Source organism: Ascaphus truei, chromosome 4, assembly GCF_040206685.1.
Source record: "Ascaphus truei isolate aAscTru1 chromosome 4, aAscTru1.hap1, whole genome shotgun sequence".
Lineage (NCBI taxonomy): Eukaryota > Metazoa > Chordata > Amphibia > Anura > Ascaphidae > Ascaphus > Ascaphus truei.
Genome location: NC_134486.1, coordinates 273,467,640 through 273,491,962, shown reverse-complemented (window position 1 = coordinate 273,491,962; position 24,323 = coordinate 273,467,640).

Sequence of the window (24,323 nt, the reverse complement as noted above, 5' to 3'; positions counted from 1 at the left end):
GACACTCTTTCCCCCTCCCCTCAATATGACACTCCCCCCCCCCTGCAACTCACATCACACCCTCCGCCTGCAACTCACATCACTCTCACCCTCCCCCTGCAACTCACATCACTCTCCCCCCCCTGCACCTCAAATCACTCTCCCCCCCCCCTGCAGCTCACATCACTCTCTCCCCCCCTACACCTCACATCACTCTCTCCCCCCCCCTGCACCTCACATCACTTCCCCCCCCTGCCCCTCACATGTCAGCAGCCCACCCCCCCTCACATGTCAGCAGCCCACCCCCCCTCACATGTCAGCAGCCCACCCCCCCACCAGCCTGTTTTTCACATCACCCCCCCCCCCCCCCGCACCAGCCCATTTTTCACACCCACCCCCCACCAGCCTGTTTTTCACACCCACCCCCCACCAACCCATTTTTCACACACACCCCCCACCAGCCCGTTTTTCACATACACCCCACCCCGCACCAGCCCGTTTTTCACACCCACCCCCCCACCAGCCTGTTTTTCACACCCACCCCCCACCAGCCCGTTTTTCTCACACACACACACCTCTCTTAGATCAGCTCAGCACATCCTCTCTCCCCGGTACTAAGCCCCGCCTCCGGCATGCTGTGACCTCCCCGGCAGCCTGCTATTGAAGAAAAAAAAACACACGGCTGTCACATCCTCCTCATGCTGCTGCTGCCCCCGCGCACCACAAAACCTGGGGGCTGGGAGGGAGAGGGAGGGAGGAGGGATGAATCGCCGCCATTTTTTTAAACTTTTTTTTTTTTTAATTTAATTAACTAGCGCCCGGCCAGAGTCATCGCGGGCCGCACAGGGACATAACTTCAGTAAGACCTATATAGTACAGATAGTAGATTTTAAAAAATTCACGTTTGCACAAACATCATACATTTTAAGATATTTGCTAGCAATGCTGTGCAATTAATTTTTTACCCTGGTTAGTCCCTGGTGCCGAAGTTACCCAACTTCGTCATCTAAATGACCTTTTCAATATAGAAAAACTAATCTTATTCCCTGGATAGTAGAAAATAAAATTCCCAACATATCCCATCACTATAATATTACCCCTTAGTAGCCATAGTGAACGCAAACGTCTCATTAGTTAGATAACTACCAATTGTATGCCATAGACGTACTGTATACTACCTTGGCAAACAAGGGATTCACCCCTCCATCCCCCGGAGATTTCCCCATCCACCCAACACACCTAACTCCACCTGTATAAATATGGCTAACAGCCCTATTAGCCAAAAGTCCATGATAGGGCTGCAGGCCAATGGTTAAATAAAAAATGTCTAAGTGAAACAGTACAACAAAAATACATAAAGTCCACATACAGTATAATAAATACATATATATAGATAGATATAAACACAGATATATACTGTATAAGGGCCATCATTAACAACTTGAGAGCCAGTGGGGCTACTTGGGCCCTCTCAAAGAAGGCCTACAGTAGGTAGTCTTATGGTCCCTGAGGGAGTTCATGAAATAAATAAAGGTCACTTACTCCATGCATGTAGCGGTCCAACATCCTCTACATGGTTTATGTCCCGTGAAATCTTTCCATAAAAGAGCCAATGCCAACCGCAAACATACATTTTAAAAATAGTACAAGGCCTAATGGCCTATTTGTAATTCAGCTCCATTCAGCCTGGACTACATGGGATCCTCTCTTACTTGAAGAATCTTCCAAATGAGTATTTTTTGTAAATCATCTTCCTCGGGGCCGGGTCCTTGCATAACATATTCCTGTCAAGAGTCAAGCAAGTTGAGTATACCTTGTCGCCCAGGACAGAGGGACATGAAGTACAAATATGCCACAAGGGGCCTTAAATTATTTTTTTCATTTATGTTTTTATAGTTGAGTATTAGCCCTTTTATGTGATAGTTCTGGGGCATAGACCCTTAAAGGATGGCAGACTTGATGCATGCCTTCATGACCACTACGGTTATTAAGGGGTTAATGTAATTATTTATTATGTCAGGTATATACTTTATATCAATATATATATACATGGCATCTTCAGCATTATAGATAAAACAGCAAAAATAAAGACACAATTCAAGTCTTTAGGACTTTTTATAAAGTAAATGAGTATTTCAGTATTAGGTGATAGGGGGTTTATTGTAAAATTCACAGAGAGGCAGAGAGAAACATTACACAAAGTGTCTGTAAGTGTGAAAGATGCCCCATATCAGTACAGCTCAACCCCGTTATAGTGCGATCCGCTACAACGCGATTCCACTAATAACGCAGTCTGAGCATGGCTCCCGATTTAAAAACATCTCCAAAGTTTTTTTGGGTTTTTTTAATGGCCACTGCGCAAGGACTTACCTGGAATCTGCAGCTCTCTCCCTGCTTCATCAGGCTGCATCCACATCTCCAAGATTTTTTTTTATAGCATTCAATGCTTTATTGCTAACGAACACACACACACATTATTATTTTATTTTTATTTTAATTATAATGTATAATTTATAAATAATTGTATTTATTTTATAATTTATACATTATTATATAAAATACTAATTTATAAATTATACCATACCATTCAGGAGTGTAGAGGGGAGGTGTGTGTGTGTGTGTGTGTCCGTTAACAATAAAGCATTGAATGTTATATATAAAAAAAGAAAAAAACCTTGGAGATGTGCGCCGCGCATGTGGACACAGCCTGATGAAGCAGGGAGAGAGGAGAGAGCTGCAGGGAGAGAGGAGAGAGCTGCAGGGAGAGAGGAGAGAGCTGCAGATGCCGCGTACGTCCTCACACGGTGGCCATTTCTTGATAACGGTTATAACGTGATCCTGGTTATAACGCGGTCTCGTTATGTGGACCCCATGCACCGCGTTATAAAGGGTTCAGCTGTATTAAGTCCTCTATTTTTAGTGTCAACCTGTGTGATCAGTTTGCATTCAAATATTTTCCATTCTTGAGTGCTTTTAAACATTCCTTTGAGGATTTGGATTTTTTCATTTATGGAATGGTCTGCTGTGAGAAGTGGTGTCCCACTGAAGGACGATATCTTCCTTCTGCATGGTGTATTATTGTGTGTCTGTGCAGGTTCATTCTGGTTGCAAGTTTTTGGCTGTTTAACCAATGTAGTGTCCTTGGTCACATTTGTTGCATTGAATCATATATACCACATTCCTTGATGTGCAGCCGAATGTTCTTTGTTTGACACTGGCTTTGGATTTTTGGTATACACTGTATATGTTTGCAAAGTTTGCAGCTTGTGAGGTTGCCAGGTCTTTTAGAAAATGGAAGCAGGTACACGGTCTTATGAAAATACAAATTAATGTGCCACCAAAGGGTCCAACGTTTCGGCAAAAATTGACTTCTCCTCGATAAACATTTTCTACGCTGATCTCCTCTGGGATGTCTGGATCTCCCTGACACAGTGCACCGGCAGATAAGTACCCCCCTCCAGCACCATTTTGCAGTGTGCATGCACTTCCACATATGGTTGCCAGGTCTTGTGCCACTAAAAGGGTCCTTCAATTTGTTATGAAGTTTTCTATTGACTAAGTTCTGTCTGTGGTTTGGCAGTTGCCGGAATGCCAGGATGGGAGGTTTGGGGGAGATGTCTTTTAATGTTTCATCCTCTCTCAGCATGGGTTGCAGATCTTTGATTATTTTTCGCATTCCCTTTAGAGCAGGGTTGTATATAGCCACTAGTAGTATATATCTGGTTGTTTTTTTCTTCTCGTATTGGACCAGGTGTTCTTGTGAGGCTTTAAGTGCTGTTGTGATTGCTGTGGCAATAGTCTTTGGCTTGCATCCCTTCTTTCTGAAGAATTCAGTCAGGGTTGTGAGGTGATTGTTTCTGTCTTTAATGTCAGAGTATACAGTATGCAGTGATATCTTATCGTCTGACTGTGTATGATGGCTCGTTCTGTATGAGTTGGATGGAAGCTGGGGTTATGGAAGTTTCTTGTATATTGATTTGTATAGTTTGCCATTGTTCTGCATTCTTCAGGACTTTTTATAGCATTTTCTCTCCATTTTGCTATTTCTTCCCTCAATTTCAGATTATACTGTATTAAAAACATTATTATTTAAAAAAATTGAAAGATTATTTTGGAGAAGAGGTTGGAAATATATTAGTAAAGCAGCAGCTTCTGCTTTGGGGTATATATAATATGACCAAATTAGACTTATTGTATAGGGTCCAAAGTGGTGATTGTTCAATAACTCCCATTCAAGTCAATGTGCGGTTTCAGCCATCCAATTTAGAGCTTATAAATAAATATCTTTAAAAAAAGCTGCGGCTGCCAAAATTATATATTAAAAAACCCCAGATATAATACAATTTAAAAAAAATGTCATTAGTACAAAATCCATTCATATCTACTTATTTATACTTAAATGTGTTTACTCAAATGTGGATTTTGCATGTCACTAAAATATGCCATTGATTATAGTATGTAACACAAATATATTTTATACACTGAAATATAAGTAAAGGCTCAAATTCAAATGAGTGAGTCAATAAAGTAAAATAGAGTGGGATTTTGTACCAAATATCTACCTTCGGGATTGTATAAAGCATTATAAGTGATCATGTGCAAACAAGAGTTGACAATGCAAATATTTTGTACTGAAAAACATCATATTTTCATATTAGTTGATATTACATCACAAAAGGGCTAGTACCTGTCCTGAATGCCATTAAAAATGGTTAAACATTTATGACATCCAGCACTTAATGACAGTCTGTAAGGACTTGCCTTAGGGCATTTAATCAGAAGGCTATTAAAATACAGGGAGGGAAATGTGGCTATTTTTATAAAGTGCTGAAATATATTTTGTGACTATGTATTGTGGTAATGGTAACTTGTTATTGTCAAATGGAAGTAATATAATAATATGTGTATTTAAAAATATGGGGGAGGGGGGATAGATATTAATTATTCAGCTTCTCTACAAAAATACTTTTTTTATCTAGAAGAATCTCAAGGAGCTTTTAGAAATATGTTAAATAATTTCTAGTAGAAGTAGAGATACAGCTTAACTGTAAAAAAAAGTACTTACACTTATGTTCTTTATGCTAAATTATCGATTCAAGTAAAATGAATAGATTTTTGACACTTCAGTAAAAAACACAAACACGCCACTTACCAAATCATCTCCTAAGATGCAGCTATTTTCTTCTGCATATGAATTTAACATGCTAAAAGATCTGTTACTTTATCCTCATAAATTTAATTTCTTACATTGGCGTAGAACTGAACATTTATATATATATATATATAATAAAAAAAAAGCATCACAGCATAATATTTTCTAGCTCTTAACATTTTACATCTCCTGGTATTACAAATATATGGATGTGCATGCAAAAAAACAAAAAAAAAAACAGATGGTGGTTTTATTGAATGACAATTAGACCAGAAATCAAACACAGTAAGACTTCAGTACATTTAGTCTAAGAATGATAAACAAATTTGGTCCTGAACAGAAAATAAGGATATTAACGTTACATTTTACATGCTTTCTATAATGAGGTGATCAGTAAAGCTCTAGAGAAAGTAAATTTAACTGAGAAATTCTGTATTTTGGTTTCTAGCAGTGCAGTTTGTGGAATACAGCTTCCTTATATAAATTGCTGAGTGGGTAACTGACCTTTCAATCAATTTTGTCTAGCTGATATCCCTTGGCTGTCATTTGTTATTGCTCTGGCTTTTTAAAAGTGGAATGATAAATCCACTAATAAGATAGCAGAAACCCCCAATCCCCCCCCCCCCCCCCCCCCACCACCACCACCCCTCACCCCCTCCCAGTTAATGAGAAAATGAGATTGATAGATGCAGAGAAAAATACAGGAGGAGAGAAATGGAGGCGTGTGTGGCTTTGCCATTAGGAAAGTCTCCTTTTGTTTTGTGTGCTACCTTTTCCCATAAAACCTTAGATTCTAGAAGACTTCCCATGGGTCTTAAAAATATGAGTTTTATGTTCAAACACGGACATAAAACACACAGTTCAGAGCAGTCACATATCTTATTTAAATAATGGGAAGAGAAAAAACAACCACACATTAAAAATGAGCTGCAAAAAATATCACTGTACAATGATACATCCGTTCAGGAAGAAATATACATATGTATATTTATTTAGGAAAGCAGAATGAAAAGCAGGCACTAGGCAGCATCTAATCCTCAGTGAGGAGAAGCAGCTCACAATAATATAATACTGTGAGTGTACGCTAGGACTATAAATGCTATGTTTAGCTCTGAGTAAACTAAAAGCACTAAATAAGAATAAATTATTAATTAAATTCAACAGGAAATATTTGTAAGCAAAGTTCCTTTGCAACAAGCCAAAAGCAGGTACGGGCCCACAATCCAATGTGCTGTCAGCTAACATATGTTAAACAATAAACCAGGAAAGCTGTGTCATTGTGTTATTTAGTCAATTCCATTTGTGTAGTCAAATTCTACATATATGATTATGAATCAATGTAAGTGAGATTACTGCACTTCTTCATTTGGGAATATACAATGAACTGATATTAGAAAAACAAAATCATACTTTTTACATGATCTTTTGCAGAACCTTTCCAACTTGGAGCTTGCAATGTATTGATTTGCAATGTGTGGCCTCCAAAACCACAGCATTAACACACTTTTATCAAACTGCCATCTATCCCCATTCTTGTGGTTATCTGCTAAGATTCCTGCTGGGGCTGCAAAAAAATTGTCTATCTTATTTTATAATCTTCTTGGATGTCATATGTGTAAGACATAATTGGCATATCCTCTTGACTAATGGGTTTCCTCCATTAATTACTTATTTCAAGTTTTGGTGCAATGAGAATTGTAATGGATGTTCTTCGCTTTACTGCCACACATTATAGAGCACATACTACAGTATATGGCAGTAGATAGAGATTTGCGAACTTGATATAACTTGCTTTGCATATACAGTACTGTTTTTCCCTAAACGTTAAAAAAAAAAAAAGTTTGAAAATGTACCGAAATGTTTTAGCCCAAAAAGCTTGGTCCGAATTCAACATTTCAAACAAAATTGTTGAATTTCACCCCAAAATAATATACCCTAAAATATGGATTGGGAGAGAGATACCTGTAGATACATGTGAACACACCTGAGATACATGGGGAATATCTTAATTGAAATTATTTTGAATATACTGTACTTTGTATCTCTCCATGTGTTGTATGATTGTTTTGGGAGGTACAGTATATAAGTCATTAAAGCTGCAGTTCAGTCAATATCCTGCATGTGTGTTTTTTTTTTTTAATAAATCAGTTCTGTAGTAAGAAAAAATACTTTTAGCATTTTCTGTTTTTAAAAAAACAACTTTGAAAGACCAATTTTCTTGTATTCTATTTTAACAACCATTTACTAAGGCACTGCCCCTTCATGTCATGTCACAAGCCCTGGCACACCCCTTTGTCAGCCCTGCCCTCCCTATAGCACATGTCAGTGCAGGAGTGCTCATGAATATTCATGAGCTTCCACTGAGTGACAGAAGCAGAGGAAAAACATATCCCATATCTAAAGATTTTGCCAAATTTTGCCGATGAATACATGAGAACGAATTGACTGGCAGCTATACAGTTCTTTAGGTAATTAGAGATTGCCCACATGAAACTATTAAATTAAAAAAAGAAATTAAAAAAACCACGATCAGAGCCTGCCCCCTCCCTCCCACTCCCGCCCCCTCCCTCTCCGGCTCCCTACAGACCGCATATCGAGGTCTGTGTCTGTCAGCGCCCCGCCTGTCTGCAGTGCGGGCGCGCTGACTGAGGAAACGGGGCCTTAGCCTTAAAGAGATTTCTAAAGATGGACTATATACACTTTCTGAGATTTGAGTCAAAACCATCTCAAACCAGTACCTGCCTCTAAGTCTTTACTAATTTTATTCCAAACATCAACTTTTTTACCTTGTACAATTAATTGTTCTTTGCATAACTGAATTCATTCTAGAAGACAAGTACAAAATGTACCCCTGACATTTAGCGCCAGCCTGAGGCAATGGACAAAATGAACCAGCTAGCCATTTAACCTGCAAAAAACACAGTGGGATGAACAATTTTCTGCCATCAAAACAAATGACTAACATTTAGCAGGTATTTTATTTTTATTTTTTCAAACCAACCGATCTTGAAGAAGAGAAGTCAGGCTAACATTTTTCCAGGGCCCTAAATCTTTCTTGTAGTCTATTCCTTAATGGTTTCAAGTAAATGACTATCCAGAGGATAATTAGGCAGTGTGCTGTCGCATCGTGTCAGGTCACAGCTGGATTTAGTCAGCATTAACCTTTGGGGAGAATTGGAATATCAGTATCATTTAAAATTAAAGACGCGTAAGCAGGCATTTCTGGAGATGTGAGAAAAGTAATTGTCTGTAAATTGTTTGACCTTGAGATTTAATTGCATGCACAACACACGTTCTAGCGAGAACCCTGGACTGTCTTCATTCTCTCATATCGCAGTGCCAACAATGCTGCTGAACCTATTAAGCTACCTGTGGATTTTTCAGTAAAATATTAAAGATTGCTCTTGATACAAAACAAAATGCTTGAAAGAAAAGCTCCCTCTGATAAAATAAGGCTGCTCTGAAATAGATAGAGTTGTCGAATTTAAGTTGCATGAAATGAAAACCCTGTATTTAGATAAATATTCAGTGTTGAAGCGTACCTTTTTTCTCTTGCTAACAAGTTTGCATATTTTGCCTTATTCCCTTTCCCCTAATGAGGCGGCTTATGCTTTCAAAGTCCCTGAAGCTAAGCGTCTCTCTCAGCTGCCTCCACTCTTAATAATAAAACTTCGTAATTATACAAATCCAAGGTGGCCAATCAGCTTTCCAGGCAGAGCCTTCAGGTATCCGATGCATTATTAATGTAGCACTTGGGCCGGGGAACTCACTTGCGTTTATTAGAAGCCTAATTAATATTAAATTACATGTATAGAGGGCACTTAAATAAATGAAGCAAAGGTAAGAAATACTATGTATACATATATATATATATATATATATATATATATATATATATATATATATATATATATATATATGTATGTAGAGGTATCAGTACCGTGTTAGCCGAGCTTCAATAATCAAAAAATAAATAGATGATACCGTTCTGTGGCTAACGAAATGCTTTTATTTGTGCGAGCTTTCGAGATACACTGATCTCTTCTTCCGGCGATGTTACAATGAATGAAGCAAGGATAACTTAAAAACAGTGTCTCTTGGAATGTTATCTGTGCTTGTCCTTCCCCCGGTGTGGATGTGTTTTATGGCTAGAGGTGTCAAAGGGTAACTGAAAGCAAGTGAAGAAAGAGTGTGTACAGTATGTGTATCAGTGTGAATAAAAATGAATGGAGAGCCCACAGTATAAACAGTGCTCTACACAAGGTGTGTGTGGAGTGAGAGGGATATAAATGGTGTGGGTGGGTGTGGAAATGTGAGAGTTTGTAGCACAACTAAAAGTGTGTGTGGATACTATGTGGTCCCTATTGGTGTATATGGATTGAAAAATAAGGAGTATTAGTATGTGTGAGAGACAGCTGTGTGTGCATACATATAGCACAGTATGTACAGACATGGCCTTTAGCGCTCATGGGAAGAGAGTTCGCTAGTGTCAGTAATGACTCATAAAATTTCGATCTCTGTTTAGGCCACTGCTAAGTGTCCCGAACAGTTGCATAAATTTGTATTCATGCAAAATATATATATATATACATACACACACTGTATGTGCAGCACTGTAGCACTTTAGCAGCATTATGTTCATCAAAAAATTCCAAGGTAAACCCAGTTTTTCAAAAAAACTGTAGGTAAAAAGTTTTTTTCCCCCCAAAAAGTACTCTATAATATCAACTTAATCACCCTATTGCTATTTCAATGTTCAGAACATTTAGGCCCCTAATTATCAAGCAGTGCTATTCATAAGATACCTTCTGGCATCAGAAGGCACCTTATGGCCTAAATATGTGAATATGATGTGAGGTGCCTAATGACGCTGAAAGGTGTTTTATACCCTGTAGAAGACCGGCCGTGATCTCAGTACCCAGTTTTGTCCAGTTTCTGAGGTAAAGGCAGTTCAATTATCAGACAAGGACAGCTGGTATCCCATGAGTTGCAAACAGCTGTTGACGGGAAGTGATTGCTGAGGCAGATGTTTGTGATTAAATTAAGAACAACTCAAGCCATCTTTAGTAGGAGTCCACAGGTATCAGGAAGTACTTCCCTTGAAATGGATCCACGAAGTCAATATAAACTCTGGACCATGGTTTCTCCATAACTTCTCAGAGATATTGGGGCCCTGGTGGGTTGCGATAAGTAACTTGGTACGCACTACACTCATTTACAACTCTTTCTCCTGTATGTCTGCATCAATTCTGGTCCACCAAACATGTCCTGGCTAATGCTTTTATATGGATAATTTCTGGATGAGCTGCATGTAATATAGCAAGCATGACATGACATCCTTTTTCAGCCAGGAATAACAACTCTTTTTGTCTGAATATGGCCTTAACTCCTCTTCACACCCAGTAGAGAAAAAAAAGCCATTGCAGGATTATTGACAGACATTTTTTCAATAGGGTAATTTTGAGCAGGAGGGTAAGGAAGAAATCCATAGCACAATCTGGCATGTGATATATTTGTCATATTTGTCATAAACGTCATTTTCTAATGTATTATGCAAATATGCAGTCATAAGCACTTAGCATGAAACTCCACCATTGTATTCACGGTGATGGAACAGGTGATGTTGGTTTGTTGGTAATATGCCTAAAACGGCTTGATATCGGTATGAATTACAGGCATACATTCATAGATATAATTGTGACATTTCTTGACTCAAGCTATCACAGAGAAAGCTTATTTGTCAATCTATACATATATAATTAGTTCCTGGCACTCAAAATGAGAAACATTCAGAACTGAATTTATTTTTTATTTTTTTTTAAGAGCAAAATACTTTTTAACACGTCATACAAATTTCTTAATCAAACTTTTATATATATTGGAGGTGAATGGTAATGGGAATAAAGTAAAATCCCTAATACTGGCATCCCTGCACACCCTGCAACCATAGCAGTATTTGTATAACTAGCAGGAAAGTGCCTTTTTCATTTGCCTATAAAAATTCTTTCTTGGGCTGTTTTTCTACCTCTATATATTTAAGGGAAGTCCCGTGCTTTATTTTAAACATGTGGGAACGAGCCAGAAGAAACATTGCCTCCTTTATTTAGAGCTTATTTAAGCGTCTGCGCTCCCTTAAATGTTCAGTAGATCCTTTTTAGGTCTCCTGTGCAGTGATAGGATTGAGGTTTCACGTTTCCTTAACACGTTTTTTTCTGCATATACCCTCTGTACATGGCACGGAATATATAGATACAGTGCCTACTGCTGGATGAGTATTTTTCTTCCCTTGTTAACGTATTATGTGGATTATTTTATTCAGTTGAAAAGAGATGTATGGTTTGCAAATTGATAATAGTATAAGAGATTTTACTCTATCCCCATTAACATTCACCTCCAATATCTGTCCAACTTTTTTTTTATAGAAATGTGTATGACTTGTATATTTACAAAAAAAAATCTAAGTAATTAACATTTTTATTTCTTCAGTTCTGAATTTTTCCCATTTTGGGTGCTGGGAACTAATGACATATTTTTTTATTATTGGTTAATCCATTTAGCAGGCCCTTTTTGTTCCCTGAACACCATATATCTATGCTTATAGTGTGGTGCTGTAAAGAAAAACTGGGCCGCTTCCTCAATGAAGTAATTAACCGGTAAATATGGATAAAGGGTATTGCCTCAGCTAAATGGCAAAGGCAATGCCTAAAATAAAGGACAAATCGAAGAAGGGATAATGAATTGAAAAAATACTGGCCCCAAACTCTGATGCTGCTCAGCCGAAAAAAGGAACTTCCCTGGATCATCGTGCAGTAGGTATAAACAAAATACAGTAAGCGCAAAAGGAGAGAAATAAAGATTAAAAAATGAACCTTTGTCAAAGGTTAATTTTTTAATCTTTGTTTATTTCTCTCCTTCTTTTGAGCTTACCGTATTTCGTTTATAGTGTGGTGCTGTCTGACCAACCTTTATTTGTACATCAATATATGCATAGCTCCTCTCTATGGATGTGAAGGTGGCTGTGAGCATGAGCATTGACTGGCTATATCTTTAGCTACGGAATCATTGTGCCGTTAAGAATAAATATATGTACAGGAAGGATACATATGTTTCCACAAACCCGAAGTGCTCCATTAAAGAGTGTGTGCAGTCACAGCACTAAGGCCTTTCACTCAAAATACAGTACATGTTTTTATATATTTTTATTTAGAAATACTCTTACACAGTAAAACAAATAACAATGACAACATGTTATTCGCAACTGGCTGCGCTTTGAGTGGTGCTAGACAGTGTTTACATTATTTGCATTTAAATTAATCTTGTAATTAGTAGTTGTAATGCATGGTAATAATTATTGTGTGTGGTAGCGATATATATTTAAAATGTAGACTATAATTTTAAAGTTACAACCCCTTTTTGCAACAAATAATTTTTTGCAGCAGCAGCAGCATAATGTATTCCTTACCAGGCAATACAAATAGTATTGGCTTTTAAAATATATTAACTAGTCTTGAAAATGTATAGTAGGTGCAAAATCCAGACTCCGGGCTGAAAAGTAGAATATACAGTATCTGATTTTGGTAATTATTACATCACACCCAGTACAGTGAATGAACAGTGAAAAACAACAACTGTATATCACTGCTGGAGTTAAACCTTTTAATATTGGGGGAGTTACTAAATGGTAGTAGAATGGAAATGGTAAGGTTTAACCATGTGACAGTTTTGGAAAGTGTCAGACTGCGGAAGTTACTAAACATTCAACTCACGTCTTTTGCACAGTTACTACATGTCTATGCAACTCCTTTACCAACAATCTACCAAACTTTTGCTTACCTTATAGCAAATGCTGTGACAGCTTAAATGTGTTGAATAACTGTGACATTCACCCCCTCCTGAATTACAGTACGTGTCTAAAGCAGCAATACCCCCAGAACAGAAGCTTATATGAGTGTAACTCATAAAGAAGAGGCACACCCCAGCATGGAACCGTCGGCTGCATGAGGGCTGCATCGGCTGGATAAAGATGACTGGCCATGTTTCGAGGGGAGGGAGAGGGAAGGCTGGTTGCAGGAAAATTGTAAAAAAAATGTCTTTGTCTTACAGTGAGCAGCAGCGAAATTGCCCAGATGGAAACCCATGCAGCAAATTATAGCAGCTCCCCCATCAGCAAAGGCCCCCTGAGTCCCTGCTCCTCAGCTGCACGAGAGGGCCACTGGGTAAGTCCACATCCTCACCATGCAGGTCCCTCCAGAGCAGTGGATAAGCAGAAGCAGTCTCCTACCACATGCTCCACCGACCAAGCCAGCCCGCCCGCTGTGGCTCGGCTTCCATTTTCTCCCCACTTCCTCCTCGACAGGCATTCCAGTGGACTGTGCCATGTAGGCCCATAACCAATGCAACACAGCTGCCCAAGGCCCAGAGGATTCCCACCTGGCATCTCTGGTGCAACTCAAGTACCTGCACAGCCCCCAATGATCCCCCTCTCGACCTCATGGCCAGGCAACTTTCCCGTCTGCAATATGCAGGAGAGCTGCACTCACTTTGGCGTATCGACCATCTGGTCAGAGTTTATTCCAAGGATGGCATGGAAGTGGAGATAGAACTTAGGTGGGCATGGAGAAAGCCAGGAAAATAATTAACATGGCCATGGGCAGAGTGATCCTCGCTTGCAGAGGGAAGGTACACAAACACAGTGAAATAAGCGCAAAAGATGACAGTTGGCACAGATGGGATGGCGTGCACTTGTCGGAGAAAGGATTAGAAAGGATAAACCGTATTCCTATAAAATATCAAGGGGATTTTACAAGATTAGCCAAGGTTTGCATTTAAGTGAGGTCACATCTTAGGGTGTGCGTATCAGCCTCAGGATAACTGGTCACCGGTAGTGGGTCCTCTGGGTGCCAGAACTGCCACGCCAGCCAAGCTCAGTGATGCTGAGAATGGGTAACTATACAGGCAAGAACGCTATGAGCGGGCCCGGGTAGAGCCCCAAGAACCGATTGACAGGCTGAAGGCGCCAGCTCTGCTGTCGAACCTGCTATGCCCAATCAGCGCATTGGAATGTGGGGCTGTACAGTTCGATCTAATCTGCCACTGAGCAGAATGTACAGCTAAAGCATCATGAGTGGGGGGTGAGGGAGGGAGCACAGCCAAAAGCTGGCTGGCAAGGATCTCCTCCCTTTATTATAGTGGGCAGGGGAGGAAGTGCAGCCAATAGTCGGCTGGCGAAGAGTTCCACCCATTGGCATACATTTAAGGTAATGGGCCAAAATGTTTTAGGGCTGGCAGGGTGTTTTTAACATATGTTGTAAAAAAATAAAGCTGTGATCTTTTTCTTCTGTTGTCTCATTTATTTGATTTGTTTGTACTTTGCAAAGGAGGATCGGAGCTGAAAGCCTTTATTTAGTGTCTTGCCTCCTGAGCACCTCCTGCTCTTTAAAAATATAAAATAATAATTCCGAAGTTACTATGGTAACCTGTAATCTGCAATGGACTGTGGTGAAAGTTTAATTTTAAACTCCCGGACACTTAATATTTAAAGCGTTTATATCTTCTGAACAAAGTGTCATATTTTACAAATTAAAACAGCTTTGGGAAAGACAAGAAAATATCGCTTACAGTAAATAAAAAGCTGCAAAAAATGTGAACAGCGCAGACTGCGGTTTTAAGGCCAGGCTTCAAATAATTGTGAATATTGTATTCTGAAGCATGCAAGAGATTTTACTGTATTTATGTAATCTTTTATTAACATTTTTTCATGTTAAATAATTCAGTTGAGCATATTTTTGCTTTGTAAAGTATATTCTATGAAACAGAGGTAAACATAAAGATTATTACAGAATTCATTGAGTTCACACATGGGAATCATAAATAACATAACCTGCTCCCAAGAATCGAGTTCCTCCCTGTTAGAAGGACAGATAAAAGGGAAGTGACAGAATGATCAATTACAAATGCTGACAAACATTGTCAGTGTAACATTTAACTTGATCTTTTTGAACGATTATTTATTGCGAATATAAAAAAAATAACAAGTACATAAAATTGTGTGATTTGTGCAATGAATCTACTAATTAGTTAGATTTCAAATACTAAATATATAGTACTTGTTCACTGTACTAGTAGATTGGACTTCACTATTAACAAGTTTTTAGAGGAGCATGAGCACAGACCCACAAAAGTTCATTAGATCACTTAATGTGATGTTAACATATCTTAATGTCCCATTAAGTCTAACGGTGTATCATCAAAAGACAATACTATAATGTTAAATCATATTTTCTCTCATAAAGAGCATAGTGTTATTAATAACAACCATTAGTGATAATGGCATGCAAATAATGTGTTATAATAATAGTGCATATCCAGAAAAGCTGTACAGTTAATGTGGGGATTTAACGTTCTGTTAGTTAGGTCTTCCCTAAACTTGACGGTACCAACAACTAGACCCTGAAGTAGGGCTTTTACGGGGTCTAGGTGGGTGTAAAACCACAATTAGGAAAGAGTTATCCAACAAAGCATTTCCCTCTCATCTTTTTCTTAACTTGAGTTAGACATACAGTATTTCAGATTCTGGATTGGAGCAACGCTTAGTGGAAGATAACGCAACGTTATACTATAATAACATGACGTTAAGCCTATGCTAATGAGATATAGAACAGCCATTGCTTTTGCATGTAATTATCTTTACAATGTAAACTCAAGGAATATGATGTCCGTTCCTGTTTTAGGTAACGTCACATTATGATCCTTGCCTTACTGTAGCAGAGTTTTGTGAATCGTGTTATCATTTACTATATAAAATTAAGAAAATATTACATTCTGAATCAATTAGGGTTTCACGGACGTTATCAGCCTTCTAGTCCTAGGAACTAGATACTCTCTCTGGCTATACTACCATTATAATGTGCATGTTCCCTGACTTTTTTTAGAATTTACTTTGCCCATTTTGACACTAGGGAAATGCTGGACAGATGACAATCTATTGTCGATATTCTTTGCTATCTATTGCTGCTCATTATTACAAGTGTACAGTAAATGTTTTCCACCCACATAATACAGATGAATGCACCTATGTTACCTACCACATTAAAGAAACTGTAATGTGTGTTCTTCCCTTTAGAAGTATAGGACCTGACCTACGTATGCCTTGCACCGATAGTACTCCTTACAAGCATCCAATATCATATCTACATATTTAAATAATGCAGAACAAAGCTCTGGTGACTTCTCCCCCATAATGCTTGCAAGGATGACAAATACCCGTAGCCAAACCACAAATAACTTTGTGCCCCCCCCACCCTCCTTTTACCTGCAGACCTACCAACGCCACCATCCACCTTCCCCAAATGCTTACCCACTACAACCTCCCACGACTCCCTCGCAGCCATACCACAAACCCAACACCTGCTTGCCCCCTCACCTCACAGCCCTACCCTAAACACATCACCTGCTTGCTCCCCTAACCTGCAATCCCAATTCCCTGACATCTGCTTCTGCCACAACCACCTCCACCTGTGATGTGACACACCCATCACACCCTGAACGTACCTCTGCGAGAATATTCCTCAACACTCCTTTCATCACCTCCCCCCCCCACACTACTGCCCTGATAACTCCCTCCCCCATGAGGACCTCCCTTACCTGGATGCCACAGCCCTGCTTCCCATACTCTAAAGCCAATGGTCAATGATCCTTGCTGCCCCCTGCAGACCTTGTCAAAGTAGAGACACCAGGAGTCTCTGCCTCTACCATACTGTCCTGTGCAGGGCCCTTCCTCACCATCCTTTCTGACCTAATACCCTGGATACCCCTAAAGTAGCCAACTCACCTGGACCCCTGGGAGGTCCCACTTCCCTAACTCTACCCTTAGGCCCTGAGACCTCCCTTGCTCCCCACAACCCTGGAGGAACAACCACTGGAGCTCCTTTGCTACTGCCTCCAAGACCCTCCGTCTCCCTGAAGTGAGGCTGAAACCCTGTGATCTCTGCCTCCCCTGTTCCTCCTGCACTTGCTCTGCTCTGGAGCAGCTCTGCTCCTCACTGGTACTATAACTTCACTCATCATCTGCAAAGGAAGAAGAGCCCAGACACCAGGTAAGCCTGACATTATATCCTCCACCCATAAACTCATAACACCTCACTTCCTGCATAAAGTCTCAACCGACATTAACCCACAAATGACCTACTTAATGACAGAGGGGACCCTCAGCATGTAGTGATGCCACCCTTCCACTTAATCAGCTCCCAGGCTCTCTTTCTCCTGCTGTTGGCAAGCATTTGCATAGTAATAACTGCCTCAATTTAACAAGAGAGCTGAAGTCACGTTTGCATGCACACAATGCTGCTAAGATGCTTACACAGCCACACAACCACTCTTTTGCACTGCATTAGAAGTGCAGTTGACACCTAAGCATCTTGTAGGGTAGACAACATTAGTTACTAGTAATAACCACTATCCATCTAACTAATTATAAATGGAGAGCCATTTAATGCTCTAGGAGTAATTAACAGCAATTTGGGGAAAATTATTACACACAGAGAAACAATGTTTTTTTCCCATGAAAATGCTAAAAGGAACAAATTAAAACATGTCCTCAAATGGAGGTTTCCAGTGCTAAGACCCAGTGGTTACGGAAAACAGAAAGTTATGACATGATTCACCATATTTAATTAAGTGGTATTATGTCATAAGATGCCTTGCAGCGTATGGACATAAGGTAACTCAAATTTAATGACATATTTTTGATGTCATAATGTAAATATACATGTATGTAGCAAGAAGAGGTAATTGTCGTATTTTTACTAAGTTATGATTACGTCCAATAATAGCTGAATCACTTGTCAGCTTATTTAGGCTTTCAGAACAGCCTGTTAGCAGGGGCAAGTAAGAAAACAAAAAAAAAAAACAGACGGTGACAGAGGAAAAGAGACAAAACCGGAACAATGCCTACAGTACAGTATATGGACAGAATTCATAAGTAACATTTCTGGGTACATCCCATTACTCCTTTGCATCTGAGAAAGCGGAAATGAAAGAATGTGAAACAAAAAGTAAAACTCATTGAATTTTTTTAGCAAACCATTGTTCAATATGACAAAACGGAAAAGGAGGAATGAGAGAGTAAGTATGAAATGAAAAGCAGAACTCATTGAGAATATTGATAGCATATTTACAACAAAAAAAGTCATGCTGGTATTTTCTAAATCCATAAATAGCATCTTTTGAATAGCCTCTTGCAACATGGGTTATGGGTCAGAAACCAGAATATTTCCAGAAACGTAGGATGCCAAGTACTATGCAGCTCTCCACATAGGAAGCACATATAAAAAAAAGTGTTAAATATTGCATTTTCACATTAATATGATAAATGAAAAGATAAGCTACTGTACATAGTGCATACAGGTTAGGGATAACAGTCTTCTTGATATACCGTAATACCAAGGTTTGTGGTTGCATTTGGATATTTCACCAACACCCAGAAATAGGTATTACATTTGCTGATGTGAAGCTCACATAAAATTATAGATGTGTACTTGAACATAAATTTGTATGGGAGAAAATAGTCTACTTTAGTGAATAAAATTCACCCAGGGCGTTTCTGGTCACTTGTAATTCATACAAAATTCTCCTATTATCCAGGATACAAGTGAGTTTGGAACTTGTGAAGCCTGATGTAATCTCAGGTACAAATGATTTTATGCAACTGGGGCCCATATTCACAAAATGGTTCTATGCTTTAGCACGACCTAACTCCCATTAAAATAAATGGGAGTTTAGGCATGTTAAAGCTTAGAACCCTTTAGTGAATATGGACCTGTGTTAAAGATGGTATCTTTCCTTGAACAGAATAGCACCCAGGACATACTTGAAAATGAGAGGTAACTCTCAATGTAATACTTCCTGGCAGGGCCTGTTCAACCATTAGGACAATGTGAATTACAGAGAGATGGAGGGGGGAGAATAACAGAGAGGGGGGAGAATGACAGAGAGGGGACGAGAATGACAGAGAGGAGGGGTTGACATAGAGAGGTGAGGGAGAATGGCAGAGTGAGAGAATTACAAAGAGGGGGAGAGAGAATGACGGTGAGAGGGGGAGAATGACAGATGGGGAGAATGACAGAGAGATAAGGGGGATGACAGAGAGAGAGGGGAGAATTACAGAGAGGGAGGAGAGATTGCCGGAGAGAATGACAGAGAGAGGGGAGGAAAATGACAAACAGGGGGGAGAATGACAGAGAGAGGGGAGAGAATGTCAGAGGGAGGAGAGAATGACAGAGAGAGGGGAAAGAGAATGAGAGAGAATGAGGGAGGGAGGGGAGGGAGAATTAGAGAGGGATTGGAGAAAGAGAAGGGGAGAGTGACAGAGAGAGAAGGGGCATGAGAATGACAGGGAGAGAGGGTGTGACAGGGAGACGGGGAAAGAGAATGATTAAGAGAGGGGAAGATTGTGTATGAATGTTAGAAAATTGTGTGTGTGGGAGCACAAGATGAAGGTTCATCTAGGACAAAAAAATATTGCTGCACCGGCCCCGCTTCCTGGAAAATATTTTATAAATAATTACATTTAAAAAATGGGAAATTGAACTTAGACACATTTGCACATCTCTACGTAGGTGTACTGCTGCTCCTATATATCTGTATTACACGAAAATGTGTCCTTTAAAATATGTTTGACAAAAATAGCTCCATATAAGTACCACACTGTTAGTTTGTAATGTTGGTTACTGCACAATGCAAACTAATAGTAGAAACTAGTCCTAGTACTCCGACATATTGATCAAAATAATTTTCCAGTTTATGACACTACAAAAACTTCCAAATGAATTCCAAAATATAGATGTGGTTAGACAGAATAAGCATTATATTAGAGCTGGTACTAATAATAAGTAACATTAATGTATAATGATACGTAATGTATAATTCTGCTAGTGAACTGACTGCTGTACATAGCTTTTTTCAAGCATAATAACTATTGTATTAATCCTTGGCCAAATACATTATTCTTATATAGTCCCTTCCTAGATCTTACAATTATCTTTGTCTGTCTTAGTTTCAAGGAGACAAAGTTACTTGTTCAATGTCACCCCAAGGCGGATATGAAATAAAAAATAATTGCATATGCATATGAAATAGAAAGGCATGGGTCTTTTATTTAAAAAAAAAACAAAAAAAAACAGCTTCTTGCCAATTTATCAACAAAACTCCATTAAGCTGTTACAATACATGGACCTACCACCAGGTAATATCCTCTGAAGGGTCATATGGCCATCATAGTGAAATTAATTGATAGGAACACAACATTAGTATGCTTCATTACTTGGTGCTTCTAACTAGCTAGAAGGTCACTATTGATACAATGAGCACTTAATAATCTTATCACATGAAAATAATCACTATGTAATTATAGTTATGTACTGCATATGCTTGCTCTCACCTACCCAATCTTTCCAGTTCACACATTGTTTTTTGAGGAATTATTTTTTTTAAAGAAAGCTGCCCTAGCATATATATATGCAGCTAATTAGTACTGGAATTATACAGAAGGGCATATAAATTATCTTTAACGTATAAAATAATCTCAGTCTAATCAGTGCACGTGCAAAGATCCCACAGAAATTACACATGCACAATAAATATTTTGTTACAAAAAAGTAACACATTTAAGGTTATATTTACTAATCTGTACTAAGCCAGAAGGCACCTTACAGTCTACGCACTTTAATGGGCTTAGCACTGCTTAGATATTATGACCATAATTCTTTCAGTGTTGCATGATCCTGCAGAGAACTACACTGCGTGTGTATTAGCATGTTGGATGATTATTTTAGATTCAACTTAAAAATAATTGCTGATTTTAAAACAGACACTTTATATTTCTTAATAACATGCACAGATGATACGCGAGTATTTCCCTGAGAATACTTCCAGTAGAAACATCAACTATTTTTATCATTTTATTGAAAATGATTGACTAGGCCAGAATATTAAGTAATAAATAAATAAAGCAGCCTGACTGCCTGCAAGCCTCCTGAATAGAGAGAAAATTATTTGTGAATTTCCCCTCAGATCAGATATGAAATATTCTGAGACGCCGCCTCTGTAATTTGATAAAAAGCTTGATATCACTAAATGAAAATAGAACTCAGCACTTTCATTTCTCTGTCTGTAAAAGGAACTCGAGGTAAACTGATTTTTGAAAAAAAAAATAGAAATCTCAGGCATAAAGGCTGCCAGTAATGAAGCAAGTTTAAATATGCGTTGACCTTTGAAATGAACTGCAATCCATGTTGTTTGGCCAGGGATTGTGGCTGTGCTGCTCTCTGCATGGATTTGCACATGCTGGAAGAAGCAGGTGTTGGAGCTGCTCTGCTCTCTGCTGGATCCTGATAGGCATGGCTATAAATTCCCTTTCAGCACCAGGGACAGCTCCATGAATGCTGCTCTGCACAGGTTCTGCTCAAACAATTAGGTCATATTCATTTCGCTGTCATTACTTAATTAAATTCCTTGCATAAGTGTTATCATTTTAAAAAAAAATTGGAGAACATTCACTGGTAAACAGAGCATGTACTTTCAGATTTACATGGTCAATCCAGGATTTATATTGTGTATCTTAATAGATTTTGACTATGGGAAACTACCACAGGTTTTCTTTGGGGGTTTCTGCAATCCAATGTATTTATATAGTTGTCCTCTCTTATAAAGTCGTTAGTCTGTTGTGATCCTTCTCTCACTTTGATGTCGTTTCTCTGTATTTCCAAATGTTCCTTCTCTTGAGCCTACAGTAATCTGATGCCTGTGCCTGTTCTAGTCAAACTCACTCACTTTCCCTTTGTAAAACTTTTTTTATTTTGCCCTGAAAGGCACAAAGGGGCATTTTGCCATCTATGAATCAAATATGCAAGCAAAAAAATTAGTATTCACTACACTAAAACAGTGACAACTGACAATGTGCCAGCCCTGCTTTTCGTGAGCAACAGAGACAGTAATTCACTTGACCATACAATTTCAATGCTGCTTTATTTTGCATGTTTGGTATAGCATTGCTGCAGTGGTATTTACCTATATGAAAAGACCATTGCTATATGCAAAGGACTAACAAGGTCTTCATCACTGTGCATAGAATTTTAGAAGCACAACAAATATCTGCCCTAAAGGCCTTGCAATCCCATTGCTGTGACCTTTAATAAATGATGTAACAATCTTTTTAAAACCACTTGCTTGTAGGCCCATGATGATGAACAGAGCTCTACTCTATAAAAAAATAATTAACGTAAAATTATTGTTATTTTATATCACACGTTTACAGTTGCAGTATAATCATTGAATTTTAAATCTATACATTTGTACAAAAACTGTTCATGTTTTTTCATAGAGGACACCACATTTTTTCTGTCACTTTTAGTATTTGATTCAATGTAGGTTGTGATCAACAACAAATCAGATTTTCTCCAGCACCAATACGGCTACAAGAACGATGTTTCCTGCTGTGTCTTCTATTATGGGACACAATATGGTTCTGTATACTGCTGTTATAAGAACTAAAGAATCCCGCAAACAGTGTTTATAACAACAACTGGGAACCTTTCGCTACAAAGCCTCATTTACATCTGCTTTGGATATGCGGAGTTATGATTTCAGGCAAGGGTACTCGGACTGTTAAAGATATCTAATACAGGCTTTACAATAATATATAGGAATTACGGGAATTAATTGATTGTTGGCAGGAGTTCAAAACCAAGGGGGATTGTTTTTAACCTCACTGCAATATATTAGCACTCTCACAGTTTCATGTTAATTTTTAAAAAATTTACAAAGAAAGATTGATATTTTATTGTTTCCAGTGTCTGTCACTCATCAAACTTTGGATGAGACATTGCTACACAACATAGAACTAACAAGGAACCTTCTCACTCCATACCTACACTGACAAATCCTATATCAGGGCTACTAACAACTACCAACCAGATTGCATTCACTTGCTATTTACTACGAGGCCTAGTCATGCAGGAGTGGGTTTCCTTCCCCGGATGATTTTATATATGCCCACTCTTTATCCTTTCTTCGGATATTATTAGTGATATCTATCTACACCTAGTGATTACAGGTTTATAGTGCATGTCATTAGAGTCTTGGAATCACCTCACTTCCAAAGTGTTTTCTCTTTGCTTTGTGTTTACAATAATATGCAAGAAGCGTACAGAACACTATGAATACAGTCCATTGACAAGGTTTCCGTCCCCGAATGAGATCTTTATCAAGACAGTGGATGAAAGAAATGAATCACTACTCATGAGTGCCTTTGGTTATTCTTCAAACCAGGTGAAATAATTGTAAGCAGAGGAGAGTAGAAAGAACTGGAGGCATGCCAAAAATCAATTAACTTATTTTGTTGCAGAGAATACTGCAATGCATTGTTCTTGCTGACACTAGAATAGTTAAACCAACTTGTCTGCTAACAAAAGAAAAATAATCATCAAGCTGTATTTTTGTTATTATTGTTATTTTGGAGAAAGGTTCACGTAGAATAATACTTGCATGGGCTTATAATAAGTACCTTTTGGAATCACTGCACTGGCAGCAATAATTATAATTGTTAATAATAATTAATAACAAACAATATTATGTAGTATTATTTTCCTAATATTCAACCACATTTTTATTGCTATACTGTATAGATTTGAGATGGCAAAAAAACTCCATATTACATGATCTTATCATTTTTTTCATCCACATTTCCCCATAATACATAAACAAAACCAAAAGTAATGCCGTTAAGGCAAAACCCACACCCACAAATGTTTACGAGGCAAAACTAAAGTAATAGGGAAAGTGAGCATCTCTACTTCATTGACTACATTTATATTCCTATTCAGTGAGATAGTACATGCTACTTTGTAAGTGATATCACTGATATTATTGCAATGTATTCACAGGGCCAAACAAGGATATTAATATTCAGGGAGTTTTTAATAAGCAATTTTATGCCTCAGATGCAGTTATTTGAGCTGGCACCATGCACTTCTTTGTTAAGTTTTACTGGTGCCAGGCTTTCAGGCATAAATGTTAGAAGTAATTAAACATGTATTGAAATACAAAGCAATGGTTAGAAATGGTTACATGGGGATGTTTTTCCAATGATTTATTTGCAGAAAATGTATAAGAGTAATAATTATCAAACTGATATGAA